At 36.2% G+C, this 23,011-nt stretch overlaps 1 protein-coding gene and 1 long non-coding RNA gene across 4 annotated transcripts in view; one reads left to right on the top strand and one right to left on the bottom strand.

Moving 5' to 3' along the window:
- Positions 1-23,011, top strand: part of Rnls (renalase, FAD dependent amine oxidase) — a 325,504-nt gene that overhangs the window by 258,822 nt on the left and 43,671 nt on the right. The gene's annotated exons all lie outside the window — the stretch shown is intronic.
- The window catches only part of LOC147825642 (uncharacterized), a 73,944-nt gene that overhangs the window by 22,816 nt on the left and 28,117 nt on the right, over positions 1-23,011 (bottom strand). Inside the window, exon 4 of the long non-coding RNA XR_015440358.1 lies at positions 349-603. This is a non-coding gene — a long non-coding RNA (uncharacterized LOC147825642). The remainder of the gene's footprint in view (positions 1-348; positions 604-23,011) is intronic.

The following is a 23,011-nucleotide window of genomic DNA, read 5'->3' as shown; positions in this document are numbered from 1 at the left end:
GCCAGTTCAGTGGGTCCAGGTGGTTGAGTATCAGAGTGTTCCATCTCATTTCCCTTTGGGGTTGCTGTAGGTGATCTGGAAGTCTGATTTGGGGACTTATTTATGTGTTTTCTCATTTTGACTGTGGTGGGGGGCTGTTGGCACCTGCACGGATTACCTCTTCTGAGCTGGGAGAGAGGGGACAGGGGCCAGGAGCAGCAGTAGGGATGGTGACCCAAAAGCCCTTTCCTGTGGACTGGGAGCAGCAGGAGGGATGGTAGCCAGGAAGCCCCTTCCTCTGGACCAGGAGCAGTGGGACGGCGGCTCAGAAGCCCCTACCTCTGGGCCGGGAGCAGCGGGACTCAGTACCTTGGTCTGGTGGTCTGGTGTCCTCTGCGTCTTTGTAGTGTGGAACCAGGTGGCTGCCTGTCTGCAGCGAAGTGATTCGGCGTCTTCCGCGAGATTCGGGATGTTGTTAGGGCATGTCCAGACCTGCCTGTCTGCAGTGGGCTGATTCGGCGTGTTCTGTGTGACTCAGGACCTCGATAGGGCGTGGGCAGACCTGCCTGTCTGCAGCAGGGTGATTCAGCATCTCTCCAGTCTTTAATTTAGATATTATGTTCTCTAAAGCAAAGGCATAAATATAAAGTCTAAGTTAGATTAATGCAGTCCTGTTATCAATATAGATTGGAGTCTGGGCAGCTTGACTAAATAAAGCATATAAATGACCCTGAAAATGATTGATCGGAATTTTAGCATTCTTCCCTGTTCGCCATCTGCAGAGTGTTAATGATCAATAAAATAGCCAGTAGGTAGCAATCTGAAGAGATTAATACAGCCTGTGACTCTAGAAACGTGATTTTAAATGACTATAATTACAAAGTTTTCAATATCTGATCAAAGAAAAAAATCCAACTTATTAAAAAGAAGATAAGCAAATGAACAAATTTTTTATCAATGGGAATTTATCCTTACAAAGATTTTATTGTTAGGGTCCTTCAATAACAAACTCTAACATACTGCAATGTGTAAAATGATGTTTTGGCAAAAGATGCAGAAATCTTATTCCATACAATATTTACTACATTAACTTTTATAAAAGACAAAGACATAATATGAAATCCTGTAAATAATTGGAATGGATCTGAGACCTTAAAGCCAGTCACCTTGTGATCACTTAGTGAGTTCATAATTATTCTAATTAGTCATGGGATTTGACAACACAAAACAGTCTGCTTTAGTGTTTGAATAAATGTGAAGGTACTTGAACGTTCAGAAAATGCAATCCTGAGAAGTAAAATTTTATACATAGAACAAAAGAAGGGAAAGGGACAGGGAAAAGAAAAAAGAAAATAACTTCAATTAAAAGGTCCAGGGCCGGGGATTTAGCTCAGTGGTTTTGCCCCCTGCTGCGCAAGCGCAAGGACCCGAGTTCGATTCCCGGTACCAAAAAAATAACAAGAATAGCCTTTCATTAGAGAATGAAATAACTCAGCACATTTTATAAGGAGGACATTTGCACACAAAGTAAAAGCAAACAATAGACCCCTTTCAGCCTCTGGTTTCCCTGTTAAGCTCTCCTCAATGGAAAAGATTCACATCTAAGATAATTCTCGTCCGCCCACTTGCCAAGCAACTTACTATGAAAAATCAATGTCAAGGATTGAAAGAAAGCAGAAAATGAGCTAAATATATCATCAAAAATAGACTTTAAAATATCTTAAAGAGTATATTACTGGAAGTCTGTGTATTTGTGTGTGTGTGTGTGTGTGTGTGTATGTCCATCCTATGGCAATTTCTTTCACCAAAATTGAATTCCCAGGTATTTGATTTGTATGTTTTCCGTTCTTGATTTCTTCAGTTGAACAAATATGTATAAATACGTTTTGAACGCCTTCTGTGTGCCAGGCATTGTGCTAAGTAAGCACTAGGGACTCTGTTGTCCCTGCATCACAAAACAGAGGTTTGTGAGGTCTGTTCAAATGAGAAATCCTGAAGGAAATGCACAGATATATGAAGCTCTGTTCGACTAGTGATACGCAGTCCAGTGAGGGTTTTCACAAGCCTAAAGCAATGCACTGATCTACAGAGTGTTAACTCACATCTGTGATTGAAACCAGGAAGGGGCACATTGCCTTTGACAGTATTGTGGGCTTTTAAAACAATACTTAAGACTTCTTGTCAATATGAACCTAATAATCTCCTTCATTTAGGTGAAGATGAAAAATTGCACATCCAAATCCATGAATAAATCAAAAAATTTAATATGACAGATTTAACTTTCTCTTAGGGTTGCCAAAAAGTACAATGTATGTAAGTCATGAAATATCCAAGAAGCAGCGAACAAACAGGTAAAGAAAGCCTGGGGTCTGCAACTGTCTGGGATATTTCTATAGCTATAAACAATTCAAAATTACAGATTTATGCAGCATCTGCACTAAGTGAAGCCTGGGTGCTAAATGCTGTAGGTCTCTTTTTGGGTCAACCTCCCATCTTTATGTTTTGCCTGCCCTGCCCTCTCAGGATGATATTTTCATGTGTGGTATTGGCCTAAACGTAGAGCTATCAGGCTGAAATTTACAAAATACCTTCAGGTTGGCCAAGAATTGGTCCTGAACATAAATGCCAGATACATTGATGACTTAGTATGGCTTCTATTTACTTTTGTGAAGGAAGAGGTAGGAAAGAGAATCAGATCATTTTTTTGTGTGATGAATAAACATACAAACCTGAAATTTACAAGTATTATAGATGAGAAAAACAGAAAACTGCTGCCAGTTTAGAAAGAAAACTGCAAGAAGTAACTCTATTCCCTGTAGGCTTTGTAAAGGGGTAAGGACATTGACTGTAAAAGCAGAGGAAGAAATCAGCAAGGCACCCTGGTGGAAATTGCCACAGTCTCTCCAGGCACTAACAAAGGTAAAGGAATAGGTGTGCAACTATACCATGATGAAGGAACTGCTGTATTGAACATAATATCAGCTAATTTATACTATTTATAGTTATTGTACTTTAAACTAGATGGTTCTTTTATCTACTGAGGACCTTGGAAGATTATATTACTGTTTGGGAATGAGAGAAACAAGAGCTCTGCAGCTCTGCCTGAGAACATTTGAGACATCTTGAAGCCCTGGAGAGAGGAAGGGACAAAGAAGGGGAAAGAAGAAGAAAACTAGATTGTGAGAGGCTCTGGTTTGACCTATGAGGTTAACATGTAGGTTTGTAAGCTGTTTGCTGTAGAGTTTACTTTTTGACCCTCCCACAACTCACTACAACCTCAGCATGGCCCTGGTATGAGCAATTGCTTTATCTCCATGGTTGCTTTTTATTGGGGGGGGGTGTTATTTGCAAATTAACATAACCTAGGCACTTTTTGAAATATCTAGGATAAAATTAGATAGGAATATAATGATTTCTTTATGTTAGTTCGTTTGCAGAAATTTAGTATTGACTGAATAAATGGCAATCCTCACATCTATTTAAGAACCTTATTTTGAATTAAGACAGAAAACACGTCCTTCTGGACCTCAGATACAGAAAGCTCAACTTGCTCTTTCCATAACGCCTGCAACCATGTCAATTTCTTAAGAGACAGAAACTGAAAAAAAGGCTGTCTCTATGGGATTGAGCTGTTTTGAAGGATCTTGAAGTTAAGTCTTTACTGTGGTCTGAAGCAGAGCTGTCAACACTTGAAATTGTAAGCTAGAACAAAAATAATGCATGCTGCTCTGCTTCCCAGACAAGTTCCTGGTTTTCATCATTCTGGATGCATCTCAAAACCTTCATAAGTTGAGAACAGTGTCCTAAAACTGCATAAAACTCAGACAGCTTGAGTCTCTGGTCCAGAGAAACAGTAAAGAATTGAGCTGGATTCTTGAGCTTGGCAAGTCTTCACTGTGGTCCATTTTTATTTGTGACCATGACAACACTATCCTAGAGGGATAAGATTATTCCTGTACCTGAAGCTCCCTCAGAACACTTTCCATCCTATCAAGGATTCCTTCTCAGCTCAATCTAAATGTCTCAAGGGCTAAAGAATTGATATAAACTGGCTGCAAAGCTTGATGCTTTCTCCAAAATTACTTCTCTCCTTTAATAGGAATACATGCAGTTCCCCATGACACATGCTGTGCACCTGTGGATCCTTCTTATCTTGATCAAGGTTTTAAAAAGCAAGAGATAAGGGCTGGGAATTTAGCACAGTGGTTCTGCCACCTGCCTCAAAAGCTCAAGGTCTGGAGTTCGATTCCCCAGTACCAAACAAAAAGTAAGAGATAGACATACACTTTGTAATAGGAGTGTTTCTTTGGTGCTTAATAAACACCGTATTTGCTGAGCTAGTTTTATGGCCTTTCCCTGGCCCTGAAATAACACTGAAAATTAATGCTCAGCACTGGTAAGAAAAAGTAATAGCTAGATAGAAAATTGTTTATCCCTATAACAATCTACATTTCTGTTACTGATACCGTTTAAATCATGCAAAATGAATGAGCTCTCTATTTATGCTAAATCTGGAAACTGTTGAAGAACATATGCGAGTTCTTGGCAATTAGAATAATGCGAAGTCTCTCTCTGGATGGTTTGTGCTGTGGTGAAAACATTAGGATGCTTGACTATGTAGTGTTACCAGTGAGACCTAGCAGTCATATTGAGCCCTCTTCCCAAAGATGAACAAGTGTTCTCAGTAACAGTGGTCTCTAGGGAATACACATCTGCTTTGAATGATGCCCTATAATACAGACCGTAATTTCCAAGGTTGCACTTAAAAAAATCCCACTGTTCTTTTTGTGAACAATATTTCTTTTTAATATGTAGCTGAAGAACAATTGTGCTCTAGCTGAGATATTTAACTTAGAAAATACATGCCATTTCTCTGCTGCAGTTCAGCAGCTCTTTTTAAATATCAGAATAATATTAAAGTGATATCTTACATAGAAATCATGTTGTAAATGATGACTTTACTGTAGCCCAAGCTTGGTGAGTGATGAGTCCTTTATTGTATAAATTATGAGTAATAAAAAATAACCAATATTAGGCAGTGTAGCACAGAAGACTTTGGGATCACACAGATGTAGTTTCAAACTGTACCTCAGTGCGTAAAATTAGGTTGAATCATACAATATTGCTGTTATCTTTGTAGATTAAAAATGGTCCAATGCCAGCAACTTCATGGGACTCAACTAATAGCTCTGAAACCATAAGTGAGTTTCTTAACCTCTCTGAACTTCACTTACCTGCACTGTAAGTGTAATGTCTCCCAGTAAAGTTACAGGGTTGAGTGAAATAGTATAACCCAAGCTCTAGATACTATGTCTGGCACATCTTATGTATGTAATAAATGCTGCCTTTGTAAAGGCTGTCATATACAAGTTATTCTATGAATTCAGCCTATCAATCATATAAACTTTTTCATTTTGAGAAAGAAAAAATGAAAGTACCAGTACTGTGTATACGGTTAAATAGAATTTTTTTTTAATAATACCACTTACACATTAGAGTGACTAAACAATATTTCATTACCTAAATAAAATATAAAACTCAGACTTTAAGTTAGTTATTGTTCTTTATTTTTATGGAATAGCATGTCACTTTTTGAATAAGGACTTTTTCAAAAATTATGGTACAAAATATCTGAGAAGAGTATGAAGTAAGTTGTTAGCAGCTCAAAGGACTAAGACTAATTCAAGAGCAGGTTTCAAAGTCTGACTGCAAAATCTCACCACAGGAAATCACTTTATTGCATTTAATAAATTTTTCATATCAGTAAGCATTTTTAACTCTGTCCAGAATCACCAGTCCTTTCTTTAAATTTTCTTTCTTTTTTTCCCCAGATGTGACATTATTGAGTCAATTCACCCTAATAAGCCCTTTGGTTTATTACCAGCAACTTCTTATTATTAAGTGAATTGAGGTGGTTTTGATATGCCCTCTAAGAACATATGTGAACCTTGCTATTTTTAATAACCATTGCCTCCACAGACTTCACATAGGTGGCCATTTATAAAATGAGAAGAATCCACTTGTACATATTGGACATTGAATTCTCTGAAAAAATGTGAATAATTATTAAACATTAGAATCTGAAAAGAATATTGAAATTCTATTAATATTTATAACTGACCTGTGGGACTAGGGGAATTCTTCAGTATAAAATATTCCAAATTCATGTTGTAAGAATGAAGCATCCTTGAATTTAAAATATAGAGTTCCTCATTGAAATAGATTTCTATTATAAACACACTTAATGAATTCTTTGTTGCTATTGATATATATCCTTATTTTATTTAATAGGGTCAAGAAAGGCTCATTTGAACTTAATTTACTCTTTTATTAAAAGTAAAATTCTGTTTGTTCTACTATATTCACAGTAGTGGTTTTCTCAGGAGTAGGTAGCAATATCATAAAGACGATAGTCCCTTTGATTTGAGAAATTTTGCCAAATATCCAACTCCAATCATTTTTTCTGTCAAAATATAACAGGAAGGGTAATTCCATTTATCTTATTGGGAAAGATGAGAATGGCCACAGTAATCCTGTGGATTTCCTCTACAAAAAGGGATAGGAATATTTTTACACTATCATAAATAAAAACTTAACCATTTGACTAGTCTGAGTTTTTTAAGTTCAACATTTTATAATGTCAAGCCAAAAACATCTCTTTTATGAATCAAATTAACTGGAGCAAAGCTTTAGGTCAAATCCTCAGTCCAGGGATATATTTCATCCATTCTCAGACTCCTTTTGAACAAGTTACCAATCTAAAGCTGAACTCAGTTATGCAATTTCACTGATAAAGTGATATCCTTAGAGCCAAACCAGTATGCTGGCTCAAGGGGAAAACCTTGCCCAATTCAGGAAAATAGTCCAATCATAATACCACTCAGCACACAAAATTCCATATAGGGCACAATGCTGAGTAGACTAGAATATGATGTATAATAAGGGGTGGCTACAGATTGCTGGTGAGTATTGGGCAAGTGGCGCATTTTAATGGACTGTCATCATAGAAAACCAGGGCTTTTTACACATTGTGAAGGGAGAGCTGCAGAGAGAGACTGGAAAACCAAATGTGAGTTAGGACAAATGCTCTGCTCTAGGGACCTGAGTAAGGCACAATTAAAGAACCATTGAAATCCTTTCGTTTTCCTTTTGGCAGTGCAAATAAAAGCTGCAACAGGCTGAAAATCTCCTTGTATCCCAGGATAAATAGATGTTTTCAGAAAACTTGGGAGGTGTTAGCCAAAGAAGAAACTGCTCTCAAACAGATCCTGAAATATAAGCAGTCCCATTAAAAATGGCCTTTTCTTTAAATAGGCAGATTCTATGGAATTTTTAAATGAATTAATGAAAAGAAAGTAGAGGAAAAAGTATGCCTTCTCTGGAAATCAGAAATACCGTTTGAGGGTTGTTTTACTTTTTTTTTGTTTTTGTTTGTTTGCTTTTTGGTTTTTAGGAAACTCAGCATGTTCTGCACTGGCTCAATTGCCTACCTTCACAGTTCTGAGCTTGTTTTTCCTCTAGTCTTCTCTGTTTCTGAAAATGGAACTACCAGTCTCCTTGTTCTTTCAGGAAAAAAGCAGGAATCTTCTTTGGTCTCTGCTTCTCCACTTCAATGATCATTATGTAACTACATCATACTGATTTCACTTCCAAAATAGATGTTGAACTCACTCCTCTTCAGTGCCACTGTAACTACCCAAGCACTGTCTTAACTGGCCTCTCCATACTTACTCTCTTCAGTTCATCTCCACTGAGCCAGAGTAGTCTTCTTAAAAACCACATCTGTTCATGCCACTCACTTTGCTGTTAAAAGTCCTTTAATGCCTTTCCTTTGCACAGAAGATTAAATCTCCAGTCCTTAATATTCCTTATAAGGTACTGATTGATCTCATCCAGGGGTCTGAAAACTTTCTGTAAAGCCAGATAGTAAATACTTAAAACTTGATCCAGTCTCTGTGGCAGCTACTTAGACCTACTGGTGTAACACAAACTACACATATCATAAGCAGATCAAGCATAATTGTGTCCCAAAAAAATTTTATTTACAAACACAAAGAGCAGGAAAGATTTGGCATAAAGGCCATAGTTTTTCACCTCCTTGTCTAGCATATCATAAGATCAAGCTTTCCAGTCACAGCTTTCTTTTTCACCAGGTAAAAATTTTTTCCACTACAAGACCTCTGTCCATTCTTCTTTCTCTGCCTGGATTATTTAAGTTTAAATGACATTTCAACAAAAGCCATTTCTGAGTTGTCAATTCAATTAGATTTTCCTAGTGTACTCTTTCATAGCATCCTATATTTTTAATAGCTACTGATTCATGTGATCATATGTTCAATGTCTGTTTCACCTTCAAATTGTAAGATAAATTGAATTTGCCTTGCTTATCCTTGTATCTCAAACATCTGACACAGTGTTTAACATACAGTAAGTTCTCAATAAAATGTTTATTAAGTATATGTTCTGCCGAAGCGAGCACAAAATGTTTATTAAGTGAGTAATGAATTCATAACTTATCAAAACTTGAGAAAGGAAAACAAAAGATAATAGTTTGGGTATTTCAGTTATGAAATATGAAATGCTTTCCTTGCAGTCCATTCATTCCCAAGATATATAGCTTTTTAAGTTCTGTACTTGAAATAAGGAATATGTGCTAATCATGAGAATTAATAATCTTAATGTGACAAAGGCCCTCAGGGTTGACACATTGAGGCTACACAGTCAGATGCAGATTAGCAGCTCTGTTTCAGCTGGTAGCTCTGCCATCTGAAGTGTGAGTCCTGAAATAAGATAAGAAATAAATGCAGGAGGCACAGCCATTTCCAACAGCCTTGGCCTCACTCCCCCTCATAGTCCATTGACCAGAACTCGTTACAGTACCCGGCTTCAACTTTACTGCCAAGGAACTCTCAGGGAGCACATGGAATATTTGGGTGAGTATGGAATATCTCTGACAAAGACATTTCCTAATATTAAACAGAAATGGCTATCAAAAAGTATTATATATGCCATAGTTTAGCATACTATAGCTTATAAATTTTATAAAGGCTTTTCTTGAGCTTTAATTCATGTCACTTATGTTCATATCTCACTGTGTAGTGAATATAAATATCTTACTCTCATACTTCCCTGGGACCTTCAGTGTTTAGTAGGACAAATGCTCCTTTTAAAAATAATTTCATGTTATGACCATGAATGTAGCATATATTCTTTAAGGTGTAGTCATTTTTAAAGAATTATGTGGTACACATCTTTTAAAGCTAAAGATTGAATTCCAAAAATCTACTGGTAGAAGAATGATCTTTACAAAGAAAGGAATGTATATAAGCTCTCTTTGCCTTCCTATAAATTATTTATGTTTATGTAAGTAATTCATTGTTTTTACATTCAATTAATAATTATTGTAATCTAGCTATGGGGCCAGCTATTGTCCATGATGTTTTGGTGAATAAAAAAATCTAGATTCTCCCTCTTCTAGTGCTTACATTCAATAGGAAATAGTAAAATACATTCCTACATAATCATAAAAGGTTAGGATTCCTTATAAGCAAAATCTCAATAGTGCTTAATCCAATATTTTTTTCGTCCTGTTTTTATATTTTTGCAAACTGTTTGAAAATAAATACTTTAAATTCTATGCAGTGGAATATTTGTGGAGTTCAAACAGTGCTGTGTCAATGAGACATTGTCTTTTCATCTGACCACTAATCCTAGCTGGTCTTCAGCAATTTGAGTTATAAGAATATAAAAGCGTATCTTCTTTTAAAGGGACAGTTATAAATCTGAGACTATATTTGCTCCATCAAAGAGGGTAGAAACAGTTCTCTAATTTAAAATCAGTGTCATGAGGTTTATCTTCCTTACTTTTATAGCCAGCCTGAAGGTATTCCTCCGGAGAGATGGGTCTCACAAAATCAGATCTACTTCCTGCACGTGAAAAGAGAGGCAGGAACCTAAGGAATGTGGATAAGGATGAACTGCAACATATGTGTGTACTGTTTCTCAAGTAACAAAGGAGAAAATATGTTTATCTTTTATTAGAACTTGCTCCTATGTAAAAAGCAAAAAGATTTATCTACAGGCTGAATTTAGGACAACTTAGAGTTTGAAAATATAAAGAAAATGAAGTTCAAAACTAGATCAATGTTGCTAGTTTCTTTTGTCTATTAAGCAGATTACCAGAGGAAGACCCTCACCATTTGTGAGCTGCTTTGAGCTCTTTTAATACAGAAAAGAAATATGAAAATGAATTTGTATGGGCAGTGTGTGTGTGTGTGTGTGTGTGTGTGTGTGTCTGTTCCTTTCTAAAACTAAGAATACTCTGTGCCCCTATCCCCAGACCCAACTGCACCGGTCATCTCTCACCTCTATATAAGTTGGCCATTTCCACTTATCACCTTGTTGGTTATAAAGTTTTATCTGTTGAGAAACCTGGGGACAATACTTTGGTCATATATCTTTACTCTTAGGACTTGTAGATGTCCCTAGAATCAATAGGAAATTATTGCTACCCTGCTGACCCTTTGCTGCAGTCTCTATCCAGCACTCACAGGTATTATGGAAGTAAACAACATGTTTATAATTTAGGTAGTTTGGATTACTGATGAATGTTAACTATTTACTTGTTCAACTGGCTAGAGAAGGCAGAGCAGCCTTCTGTGAACAATTTTCCACTGCTTCCTGGAAGATTATTTTGTAAATTTGTATACATTTACTTATACTGGAGCTATGGGAAAAACATCTTCTGAAATTGAAATTATGAACTTTAGAGTTTTCATTTTAGTAATCTATTCATTGTGTGGGATTTTCACACTTGTTTATATTTAACTCAGTGCCTATGAAAATGGTTATCTTATACAGAGGTTGTTTATAGGATATCTGTGTGTCTTGTTAAACATAAAATATCCAAACACATGGAGTTTTGGATAACAAGGATTACAAATATACACGTGCCTTACTGTTTAAACTTCCCTTCCTAGCCTTTATTTAAAATGGAAAATGTGTACATCCATGGGTCTACGTGTGCATAGGCCTAGAATAAACAAGTCAGAGACCAGAAGAAGAGAAGAAGCTGGTAAGTATGTTAGCTCTTAAAAAGCTAGTCTTTTCAGCTCAATGCTGGAAAAGTTTCTTGGGGTCACATATGGAACCAGTACTATAGTAGTTTAATTTTGAGTGTCCAGTGCTGTCAAATTCTGATGTGCCTTGGCTCTGTCTAGTGCTGCTGACCCCATCTTGTTCATTTAGTAGATAGAAAAAAGCTTGCTTTATCTATCCATATGCCCTAGGTTCTGAGAATAGAATTGTTGTTTCATTCATTTGTATATTCATCCAAGTACTATATTTAACAAACATGATTGCTTACTATTTGCTAGATTCTGGAGTAGTTATTAGAACTGTAAAATATCATTTATGAAACTTAACAGTAAAAAAAAAAACACTGAATAATATTATCCTAGCTTTATAGAGAACTTATGTTGTCAAGTAATTTTTTATTACTAAAAATCAGCCCAAAGGGAGGTTTTGTGATGAACTAGTGTACCTAATGGGGTACATTTTATCACATTTAAATAAATAATATAAAATGTGGTACCTACGTTTAGAAAATGCTTAGGTGAGTCATCTGAAATGCACAGGAAAAGAAAATCCAAAAGGGTCAGTGTTCAAACGGGAAGGGAAACTAGGCAGAGGGGAGGGGGAAAGAAGGAAGGGAAAAAAGAAAAAAAGAGAATAGAAGGAAAAAATGGAAACAAAGCTTTTGTAAATAAGGAGGGGGAGAAGAGTTGAAAAGACTATAGGGGAACAGGAAAAGAAGAATCAAGATATATCATGTACAGGTCAAATTCCATATGATGAATGTTATCATTATGTATATCTAAAATGTACCAATAAAATCAATTTTTAAAAAGGCTCAGTGTGCCAAATTTCCATTGTATTTTTTATTATAGAAACATATGCCCTGGGTTAGTAAAGTAGATTCACTGCTAAATGTGACTTTTAAACATTTAAGAAATATTTTAATATTTTTATTCTAAAATCAATTTTGGAGAAAATTTAAAGCTTATTGTGAAGCTCTTGTCTGTTTTACACTAAATTGTTGAAAGTTTTACTGTTAGTAGCTCAGATTAATTTGTTAATTAGGTAACTAAATGTGCTCAGTTGTGGTTAACAAGGTTGTAATTTCTTCCTTCTGGGACATGAGACATGAACTCCGTGAATTTAAAACTACAGAGGAAAATGGCAGATTATTTTTTAAGAGATTGGATGTCATCAGCCTCAGACTTGATTGAGCTGTGGGTAGATTTAGATTGTACTAGTTCCCCATGGATGAAATGACTTCCATTAAATAAAATCATTATTTCAAGGGAAAAAAAGAAATGTAAAACAAGTAAGTCATAAAACATGATCCATAAATTCAAGTACTTCTCAGTCTAGAGAAAAGATAGTAAATACACAGTTTTATACAATGTAATAAATAATGTGAGTCCAGGGAGCATCTTCCTCCCACCTGCATCATTTTCTGAGATTTAGATTTCCCATCAATGAAGCTAAAATATAATTTCAGTATCTTTAATCCTCTGAAATAAAGTGAGTCAGGCTTGATAGATAGGTTTTCCAGCTGGCACTTGATAAACATCTACTGTGTACCAAACCCTGACTTTTTGACTTTACATGGATTTAACCAGCACAACAATTCTGAGGTTGGCACTACTGTCACCAGAAGAATAATAAAAAGAAAAAAACCTCTAGGAAAAACCGGACTTATATGTAAAAATACCACTTATATGTAACCAACTGAAAATTAAAACTAAGATACATTTCAACCTAAAAGATTAATGAAAATAAACCAGTATTGGTAAGAATATAGAGAAACGAGAGCTCCAGTGTGCTATTTGGGAAAGTAATTTTGGAAACCAATTTAGCTATATCTAAAATAGTTTTAATGTTCTTACTCAGGTAAGTCTCATATAAGTATAACAAAGAGATATGAATTATCTCTGCCTTTTCAAGCTGTTCTAACAAAATGCCTTAGACTGGATAATTTATAAACAATAAATGTATTAAGGTACTGGAGGCAGGAAATCTAAGATCCAGATGCCCACAAATAGTGTATGGCAGTGGCTCATTTTCTGCTTCAAGATAATGCTTTCTCTCCATCTTCTCACATAGTGGAAGAGGAAAACAGGCTCTCTTCAGTCTCGTATAGGGCACTAACCTCATTCAAAGGGGTCTGCCCTCATAACCTAATCATCTCCCAAAGTCCTCACCTATTAACAATATTACACTGGGCATTAGACTTTAACATATGAATTTGAAAGTGATAAAAATATTAAGACTATGGCAAAATATATATGTTCATTGTGACATTGTAAAAGCAGCAAAATGGGGAAAAATGAAATTTCCAGTGATGAAAGATTGATTGATAAACCGATGATTCCATTTATTAAATTAGATAGATACCAACAAATGGATAGAAAGCTATCCAAATATATTAAAGGAACAATTTCATTTAAGGAGCAGCCTCAAACAGATTAAATCACCTCAGAGTACTAACGTTGGCTTCAGCAGTAACGGGCAAATGGACGTCGCTACTAACTTCAGTTCCGATTGTGCTGACTTTTAGTGCTTTGAGTCACCGGGTAGAAGAGCAGGCCGGCAGACTACGTCAAGCCCAGTCTCAGCTTTTTCTATGGCCTCTGTACTTGCTGTTTCCTACACCCTTGCCCAAGGCTTAGACTATGCAAACATCCTCCACCTCCAACCCTCGGAATCCTAAAGTAGCACTTGTTCATATAAATACTTGGAACCTTGCCTTTTTGAGGAAACACTGGGTGGGGCAAAGGTGAGCTTCACCTGACATTACAAAGTGAGCCCCGGGACAGAGGCCAGAGTTTGACAGTCTGCGTTCTGAGAAACCACTATATTGTATGCCTAAAATATACCAATGATTAGAATGAATAATCGATAATGCAAAATAGGAAGAAAAGGTCCAAAGGGGTAGGGGTAGTGGGAGGGGCAGGGGAAAGGAAAGAAGAGAAAGGAAAAATGCTGAGAAATGGAAAAAATGGAAATAAAGTCTTTGTAAATAGGGAAGCGTGGAGGGGGTGAAGGGAGGGCTAGGAATGGGGAAAAAATAAGAACCAAGATGCATTATGTAAAGGTACAATTCCCAATGAGAAATGTAATTGTGTTGTATACCTACAATGTACCAATAAAAGAATTTAATAAAAGAACAAAAGTTATGTAAAAAACAATAGATAGTGTAAGATTCTGTTTTCATTTTAATGAAGGAAGTAAATATGCTGGCTTGCATGTAAAAAAAAAAATTGTGAAAGGTTATCTTAGAAACCATTGACTGGAGAGTTGGCTTGCAGGTCTGAAAGAGAAATTTAGAACCATATTTTTTATCATACCATGTCTGAGACAGAAAGCAGGACTTCCCTTTTTACATTTTCACCATGTTTGGTTAGCTTTATTTTTTATGGTTTTGGGATTTTGGTAAAAATAATTTAAAAGTACAAAAAGTAACTTCATACTACCTTTCCTTTAAAGAAATACATTATACATATAACCATATTAGGGACTATGAGAAGTCCTGCTTAATTTTGCTTAAAACAGACATTTCATATTTGTACAAAGAATTTTGTTGTTGTTTTGTCTAATAACTATTAATACATCATGGCTCATTCCATGGGAGACACTGACTTAAGGAATCACAGAAACGTTCAACCAGAGAGCAGAAAGACAGAATTTCTGACTCAAGACCCAAAGCTCAACTTGCATCTCTCAAAAACTGGACAAGATGGAGGAAAGAATCTAAATTGTTCCTAACTAAATGAAGCATTATCTTGTTTCTTTTCAAGGGAAGTAGCAATTCAGAATTTTCTGTCAATTTTAGGTAGTACATCATAATTTGTTAGTAGAACTTAGGCATACCTTCTATAGGAAAGGAAAAAAAAGATGTTTAAATTTGAATTATATTCCCTGTCATTTAAAAGAGTGCTATTTCAACCCTATCATTTACCCCCTTTTAATAGATATTTCACCTTTAAAATGGGAAGTAGGGGCTTGTCAGGTAATTTTGATGTCTAATTGCTAACAAGACCTAATTCCCCATTCACTTATCTTTCTGAATCTTTTTCAAGCTGATTATCATTTTCTACCACTTCTTTAGATAGTGTTACCTTTATCTTCCAAATGAGGCTGTTTCCTCAAATCTCTCAACAGTTTTAAAATAACTGCTCTTAATTAATTAATATAGCTTCCTATCTTCAGGGAACAATGTAGAAAGAAATAAAACAATTATTCTCCTTAAAGGTGATAGGACAAAAATTAAATAAGTAAAGAGGAGAACAGTAAAGCCATCTTTTCTCTATGCTTGGTCCATGCCAACAATTCAGAAGTTTGCACCTTCAGAATTTTACTGTTCAGTTAAAATCATTAAATTGTGTTGAATGAGTATAAATTCTTACTATAAAAGACCCTGCAGTAGGTACAATTGGAGGTAATGAAGTTGTCCAAGACATGTGAGTAGGGCTCTTGTAGCTAAATTTTGGCTTCTGTAACCTATATATAAGAACTTTGGTTGAGATTTTTGAAAAGAAAATAAACTCTGAAGGTGGTCCTTCTGAATAGTGAGCCTTAGTTTTTGGTTTTGAGCCAGTAGTAGACACAGAACAGCAGATACACTGCCAAGGAGGTGGAATGCCAAAGGCACAGTGCTATAAGCTTGTTTGGCTTGGCTGTCCTAGAAATGCAAGGAAGGGAAAAGAGAGACCTCAGCATGCATCTTTCTGTTTCTGTCTCCCTTTCCTCTTCCTTCCCTTTCTGCCACTTTTCCCTCATCATCAAATAGGAGTTACATTTTATGTTGAATTTACTGCTGTGATTGGCATATTCCCCATTATAGTTGTTGCTGGGCCCCCAGAGCCATATCAAAGCACTAAATTGTTACTAAGAGTTCTGGTGGCTACAAGACAAGGATAATTGAGCCAATTCCACATGAGGTGGGGAGAGGGAAATTTACCACCAAACTCCACTGCCTCAAACTGTGTGGTCTTCAGCTTCCTGTCCAGTTGTTCTCACATGAATCTGTTTTCTAGACTTCATTTTCACACACCACCATTGCTACACCATTTAGTGGATAATGGTTCTGTAATTAATTTGCATGAATTTCATCTTGCTCAGTAATATGTAAACTACTGAAATGCCTCAATCATATGTCTCATAGCACCAAACACAACATCAGACACCCATGTGCTCATTTGTGTTTTTTTCCACATGCTCATTTAATTGACTACTTTACTGAAGAAATGTTTTTCACTCATTTCACATTGTTCTTGGTGTATAGCTATAATGTCTGCACCTCTTTATGGTTTTTTAGCCTTCTTTTTCCTTGTCAGAGATGGAGATTAGAGATGGTCTTTGGGACCACAACCTCTGTCCCTTGATAGATACTGACAAAAATAAATTATGAGATAGAAAAGGTCTCAGAAGTATTTGCATGTGAATGAGTCCTTGAGTCTAAGCATTTAGTATAAAGTTATGAGAACATATCTGGGGGCAAAAATGCCTCCTGACCTAGGAATGTACATCTCTCATTGGATTATAGAAGTGGGAAATCAGAAAATGTGGGATATTTGGCTCAGAACTTCTAAGTTAATGTTTTTCCATATATCCACTTTTGTAACCAATATTGAAATAAATTCTTTTTCCATTGCTTTAAATTTCTCATATGCTATACTAAATACTATGGTTTAGAATTTTTTTCAGTGATAAGTATTCTGCTTCCCAATATTAAATAGTACCAAACTATTTTAATTTCCGAAGCTGCATTTAAATACATAACAAAACAAGTCTCTGCTCAGTGATTTTTACAAAACATTTAAATATTCTTGTTCTATTTTTCTTTTAGAATCATTTGTCAAATTCCAAGAATCACAGAGAACTAATCAAGAACATTTTAGTAGTTATCACTGATATATACAGAAATCAATTTACTATCAAAACTTTTAAATTTGATGAATTTTATTTAATTTACTACTCTTTTGGATCAGACTATTTTTCCTTCTTCCTTACACTTATAAATATATTTTTCCATTTTTTATTTTATAGCATCAACCAGAACAATGTTAAATACTATTGGTATTATAAATACTTTGCTTCTGAATTTAGTGTAAAAATCTGTACCATTTTATTGTAAAGCACAAGAAAATCTGTACTAGTCACTTTCCAGTCACTAGGATACCATACTGAACACTTGAAACTTAAAGGAGGAGAGGTTTGTTTGGGTTTATGGAGTTTTAGGTGATTCAGTCCATAGTCTGTTGGCTCCAGACCAGAAAGGCACGGTGAAAGGGCTTAATGGAGGAATGCCACTCATGTTATACTAGGCAAGAGGCAGGGGTGGGGGGGACCAAAACAAGAATATACCTTTCTAGGTCATGCTTCCAGTGACTTCTCTCCTCTGACTTGGCCCCGCTTCCAACAACACATTTACCTATGAATTCATCATTGGATTACTCCACTGATAAGTATAATGCTCCCATAATCCAATCTCCTTTCAAACACATGAGACTTTTGGGGAACATTTTAGATCTAAACCATGCATTCCTTCCCTGGCCCCACAAAGGCTCATGTTCATCTTATTATGCAAAACGCATTTAGTCCATCTCTAAGACTTAAATTCATAGCAGTTACGCCATTGTTGAAAACTCCAAGTCCAAAGACTCCTCTGAAACTCAGGGCAACCCCTATGAAAATAAAAATAAATTTAAATATTTCCAGCATATGGTGGTATAGAGTAAATATTCCCATTCCAAAAGGGTGAAGCAGGGGGATGAAAAGGAATGGGACCAAAGCAAGACCAAAACCCAGTAAGACAAACATTGAATCCTGCAGCTCCATACCCATTATTCAGGACAGGTTGTAGTGAGATGTTAACTTCAAAGAGCTTGGCCAACCCACCTCTATAACCTTGCCAGTTGCAGCCTCCATGGCCTCTCTCTCTTGGACTGGTTCTAGTCATTGCTTGCAATTTTTTGTTTGTTTATTTTTGTTTTTCTATTGTTGTTGTTGTTTTTCCCTCCTTGGCAGATGTTCCAGGCTCCTGACATCTCCACCTCTCTGGAGGCCCCACTGTACCTTTGGCTTCACTCTCACAGCTTCAGGCACTACATCTCAGGGCCATACTGCCTGGGTTCCCAAGCCTTCTTAGGAAATCTGGGTGGAAGCCTCCATTAACTCCTAATTCTTGCATTCTGCATGCTTGTAAAACCAGCATCATGTGAATAATGCCAATGTCTCCCACCAGCATGAGCAGTAACTAGGCCTCCTTGCACCATGACTGCAATGGCCTCTTAGTGCCTAGATGACTGAGCATGGTGAAATGAATCCCAGGGAACCAATTCTTTAAGTGACTTTTCTTGAGCAGGAAGTCTGTGGGCTCTCTTCTCAAATGAAAGGTTTAGTTTTGCACCTGAGTCTGCAGTGGGTGGGGTCTGGCTGATTCCTGAGATGCTCACAAGGAATCTTTCATCTTGTTCCTGTACAAAGCACTTGGTTTCTTTTTAATCATGCTAACCTCTTTAGCAGCCATACCTCCCCTTGGCCCCAACTTTACACAGAGTTCCTTCTAGGCCAAAATGTAAATTTTTCTTTCTCTGAGCATAATGGCTCACACCTTTTATCCCAGCACTCAGGAGGCTGAGGCAGGAGGATTACTAAAAGTTTGAGGCCAGCCTGGGCTACATAGTAAGTTCAAGTCCAACCTGAACTACATAGTGAAACCTTCTCTCAAAAAAAAGAACAAAACAAAATGTAAATTTTTCTACTCTTTTGCCCACAGTTCTCACTATAAATCAAATCAAAAGCAGCCAGCAAGCAGTACACATCCCATTGCATCTGGTACCAATGTTCTATGCCAGTCACTTTCCTGTCACTGGAGTACAATACCTGACACTCACAACTTAAAGGAGGAGGGATTTATTTTGACTCTATTTTCAGAGGATTCAGTCCATGACTGTTGTCTTCAAGGCAAGTGGGTATGGTGGAAGGGCATGGCAAAGGAACACCACTCACATCAAATTAAGCAATAAAGTAAAGGAAGAAAATGACTCACCTGAGATCCCAAACCACAAATCTACCCTTAGGCAACTTTGGTGCCAGAGTTTACTTTGCCAACATATTGTGTAACTCAGGTTAAAATGGTTATGGGCAGTATTGCCCAAAGGCAGAAATGTAACCAAATCTCTAAAGGGCTACTTTAAACTCAAACCCCAGAGAATCTGTCAGATAAAATTCCTAGGAACATGAGCTCACATGAGAAAAAAAATGTATGTATGTGTGCTTGTGTGTATAGTACCTATATAGAGAGATGTAGATATATAGATGTATCACAAAACACACAAAGAAACATCCCATCATGAGCAACAGTTATCCAGAACAACAACAAAAAAAACCATAATCAACCATATAAAGCCCACAGATTTTGGAATAACTAGACACACAATGTAAAATAACTATATTTATGTTTAAAGAATAAAAGACAGTGATGACAATATTACTATGGAGAAAGAGAGTATCAAAATTGATCATGCAGATTTGAAAAAGAGCCAAACAGAACTTTTGAAAAATGGAAAATAAAATAAATTTCAAATTCAAAGGACAAATGAAACATCATAGTAAACACAGATGTAGGAAGAATGATGAACTGAAAGATAAATCAGAAGAAATTACATAAAATTGAGCATAGAGATAGAAAATATTAAAAAGAATTCAAGACATACTATAGCGAGGTAAAAAAAATTGTACTTTTAAGAAAACTACAGCTTCAAAACACAAAATCACCTAAGGTTACAATACCTTTTTTTTCCAACCAGGAAATTAACTCTAAAATAAAACTAGGTTTTTGAAGACACGATAAGCCTGTAAATTGTGTCTGTGCTTTCAGGGTAAATTGTGCTTTTCCTCCCATACTATAATTCACAAATTCCACAGACTTCCACCCTAAAGAAAATAGCAATATTAATTGCATACCATATGATTAAACTTCAAACACATGCAAATGATCTCCATTCTAACCTAGCCCACTGACAGGTAGCTGAACAGACTAAGAAGAACACCCTAGATCATCTGTCTTGCGTATACTCCCCCCCAAAAAATCAATATTTCCAGGCCAAGACTGTCATGCACCTCTCCCTTAAGGGCCCACATTCTGTTTTCTGTGTGTTTGCATGTACTTTTTAAATTCTGCCTAATAAATATTTATGACACTCCCTGACACATCCTGAAATTCTTTTCTGTGACTAAGTCTACAAACCTACAACTTACTCCATGGGTGGAATGAGTTGAGGTCCCCATCTCCTCTTTGAGGAGACCTCCTCAGTCTAGAATGAGAATATCTGACAAATCTTTAGATGTTCATAAGAGAACAGAGAGAATGAAGAGAAGGGAATATTGAGAGAACTACAAACTGAACAGTTTCCAAAATTAATGACAAAATTGAGTCTTCAAATTCTGGAAACCCAGTAAAGGTTAAAAAAACAAATTCAAACCTCAAGATATCTAAGTGAAAGTACAGAACACCAAAGACAAAAACAAAACCATAAAAGCAGCCCAATATAAAGAAAAATAACCTGTAAAGGACCTACAGTCAAATTAAGAATTTCCTATTCAACATCCTCCATAAAAGCTAGCCTATACTGTAATCACGCTTTTTTTGAAAATTTTTTTATTTTTAAATTACTTTATTGGTACATTTTAGGTATACAATATGTTTACATTTATCATTGGGTATTTGTACTTGCACATGATGTATCTTAGTTCTTATTTTTTACCCCATTACCTGTGCACCCTTCACCCCCTCCACTCTTCCCTATTTAGATAGATTTTGTTTCCATTTTTTTTCTTTTCTCACAATTTTTCCTTTCCCTTCTTCCCTTTCCCCTTCCCCTCCCACCACCACTACACCTTTGGACCTTTTTCTATTTCAAATTATCAATTATTCATTTTAATCATTTTAATCCTTATTTACACTTTCAGTTTCTCACACTTGAGAAATTATTTGGTATTTACACATGTGTATGCTATTTATTTCACTTGTGAGTATGTCCTCAATATGCATCCATTTAGTTATAAATGTCTCTAATTTCTCATTCTTTATGGCTGAGTAGTACTCCATTTTATTAAAAAAACCATCTTCTTTATCCAGTTTCCAGTCGATGGGCACTTGGGCTGTTTCCAAGCTTTAGCTATTACAAACTGTGTCACTATAAACATGGGTGCACATATATCACTGTGGAATGATTCTTTTAACTCTCTGGGGAAGATACCCAGAAGGGGAATAGCTAGGTCAAATGGGACCTGTAGCCCTAGTTCTTTGAGGTGTCTCCATACTGATTTCCAGAGTGATTGCACCAGTCTGCACTCCCACCAACAATGGAGAAGGGTTCCTTTCTCTCCACACCCCCACCAGCATTTGTTATTGGTTGATTTCTTGATAGCAGCCATTCTTTCTGGGGTGAGGTGGAATCTCAGTGTTGTTTTCATCTGCATCTCTCAAATGACCAGTGATGTTGAACATTTTTTCATATATTTATTTGCTGTTTTTACTTCTTTGTCTGAGAAATGTCTGCTTATTTCAGATGCCCATTTTTGAATTGGGTCTTTGAATTTGGAGGGTCTGATTTTTTTCAATTCTTTATATATTCTAGATAGTAGACCTTTGTCTGAGGTACAGCCACTAAAAATTGTTTCCCACATTGTAGGTTGTCTCTTAGCTCTGTTGGTGGTTTCTCTTACAGTGCAGAAGCTTTTTAATAAGCTGAGATCCCAGTTGTTGATTCTTTCTGCTAGTTCCCATGCTACTGAGGTTTTGTTCATAAAGTATTTTCCCATGCCAGTGTCTTCAAGAGTTGTACCTAACTTATTTTCCAGCAAGTTTAGTGTTTCTGTTTTAATATTTAGATCTTTAATCCACTTCGATCTTAGTTTAGTGCATGGTGATAGGTATGGGTCTAGTTTTAATCTTTGGCAAGTTGAAATCCAGTTTTTCCAAAACCATTTATTAAATAGGATATCTTTCTTCCAATGAGGGTGGTTGACTCCTTTGTCAAAGATGAGGTGGCTGAGTATGTCTAGAGTTGTTTCTGCATCGTCTGATCTATTCCACTGATCCTCAGGTCTGTTTCTTTGTCAGTACCATGCTGTTTTTATCACAGTAGCTTTGTAGTATAGTTTCAAGTTGGGGATTGTGATACCCCCTACCATGTCTCTTTTGCCTAGAATTGCTTTTGCTATTCTAGGTCTCTTCTGGTTCCAAATGAATTTTTGGATTGTTTTCTCTAGTTTGGGGAAGTATATTGTTGCAATTTCAATCAGCATTGCATTAAATCTATATAGTAGTTTGGGAAGTATTTTCACTATATTGGTTCTTCCTACCCAGGAACAAGGGATGTCTTTCCAGTTTCTTATATCCTCCTCAATCTCCTTTTTTCAGAGTGCTGTAGTTTTCAGTGTTGAGGTCTTTTGCTTCCTTTGTTAGGCTGATTCCTAGATATTTCATTTTTTCAGTTGCTATTGTAAAAGGAATTGTTTCCTGAATTTCTCTCTCAATGAGTCTGCTATTTGTGTATAAGAAGGCTATTGTTTTTTGAGTGTTGACCTTATATCCAGCTACTTTACTGAATCTGGCAGTTATGACCGAATTTTGTGGGTCGTCTAAGTAAAGTATCATATCATCAGCAAATAATGACAGTTTAAATTCTTCCTTTCCTATCTTCATTCCTTTTATTTCTTTCTCTTTTCTAATTGCTATGGCGAATGTTTCCAGAACTATATTGAACAGGAGTGGTGATAGGGGGCATCTTTGTCTTGTTCCTGATTTTAGCATGAAAGTTTTCAGGTTTTGACCATTTAGTATGATGTTGGCTGTTGGTTTTTCATAGCCTTAATCAGATTGAAATAAAGACCTTCTATTCCAATTTTCTGTAGGGTTTTTATCATGAATGGGTGTTGGATTTTGTCGAATGCC

This window comes from Heterocephalus glaber, unplaced genomic scaffold (assembly GCF_053883595.1).
Source record: "Heterocephalus glaber isolate CG9 unplaced genomic scaffold, H.glaber_assembly_v1.0 deba00001497, whole genome shotgun sequence".
In the NCBI taxonomy this organism is placed as follows: domain Eukaryota; kingdom Metazoa; phylum Chordata; class Mammalia; order Rodentia; family Bathyergidae; genus Heterocephalus; species Heterocephalus glaber.
The sequence above is the reverse complement of the archived record's forward strand: the minus strand, read 5'-3'. Positions and strand labels throughout refer to the sequence as shown.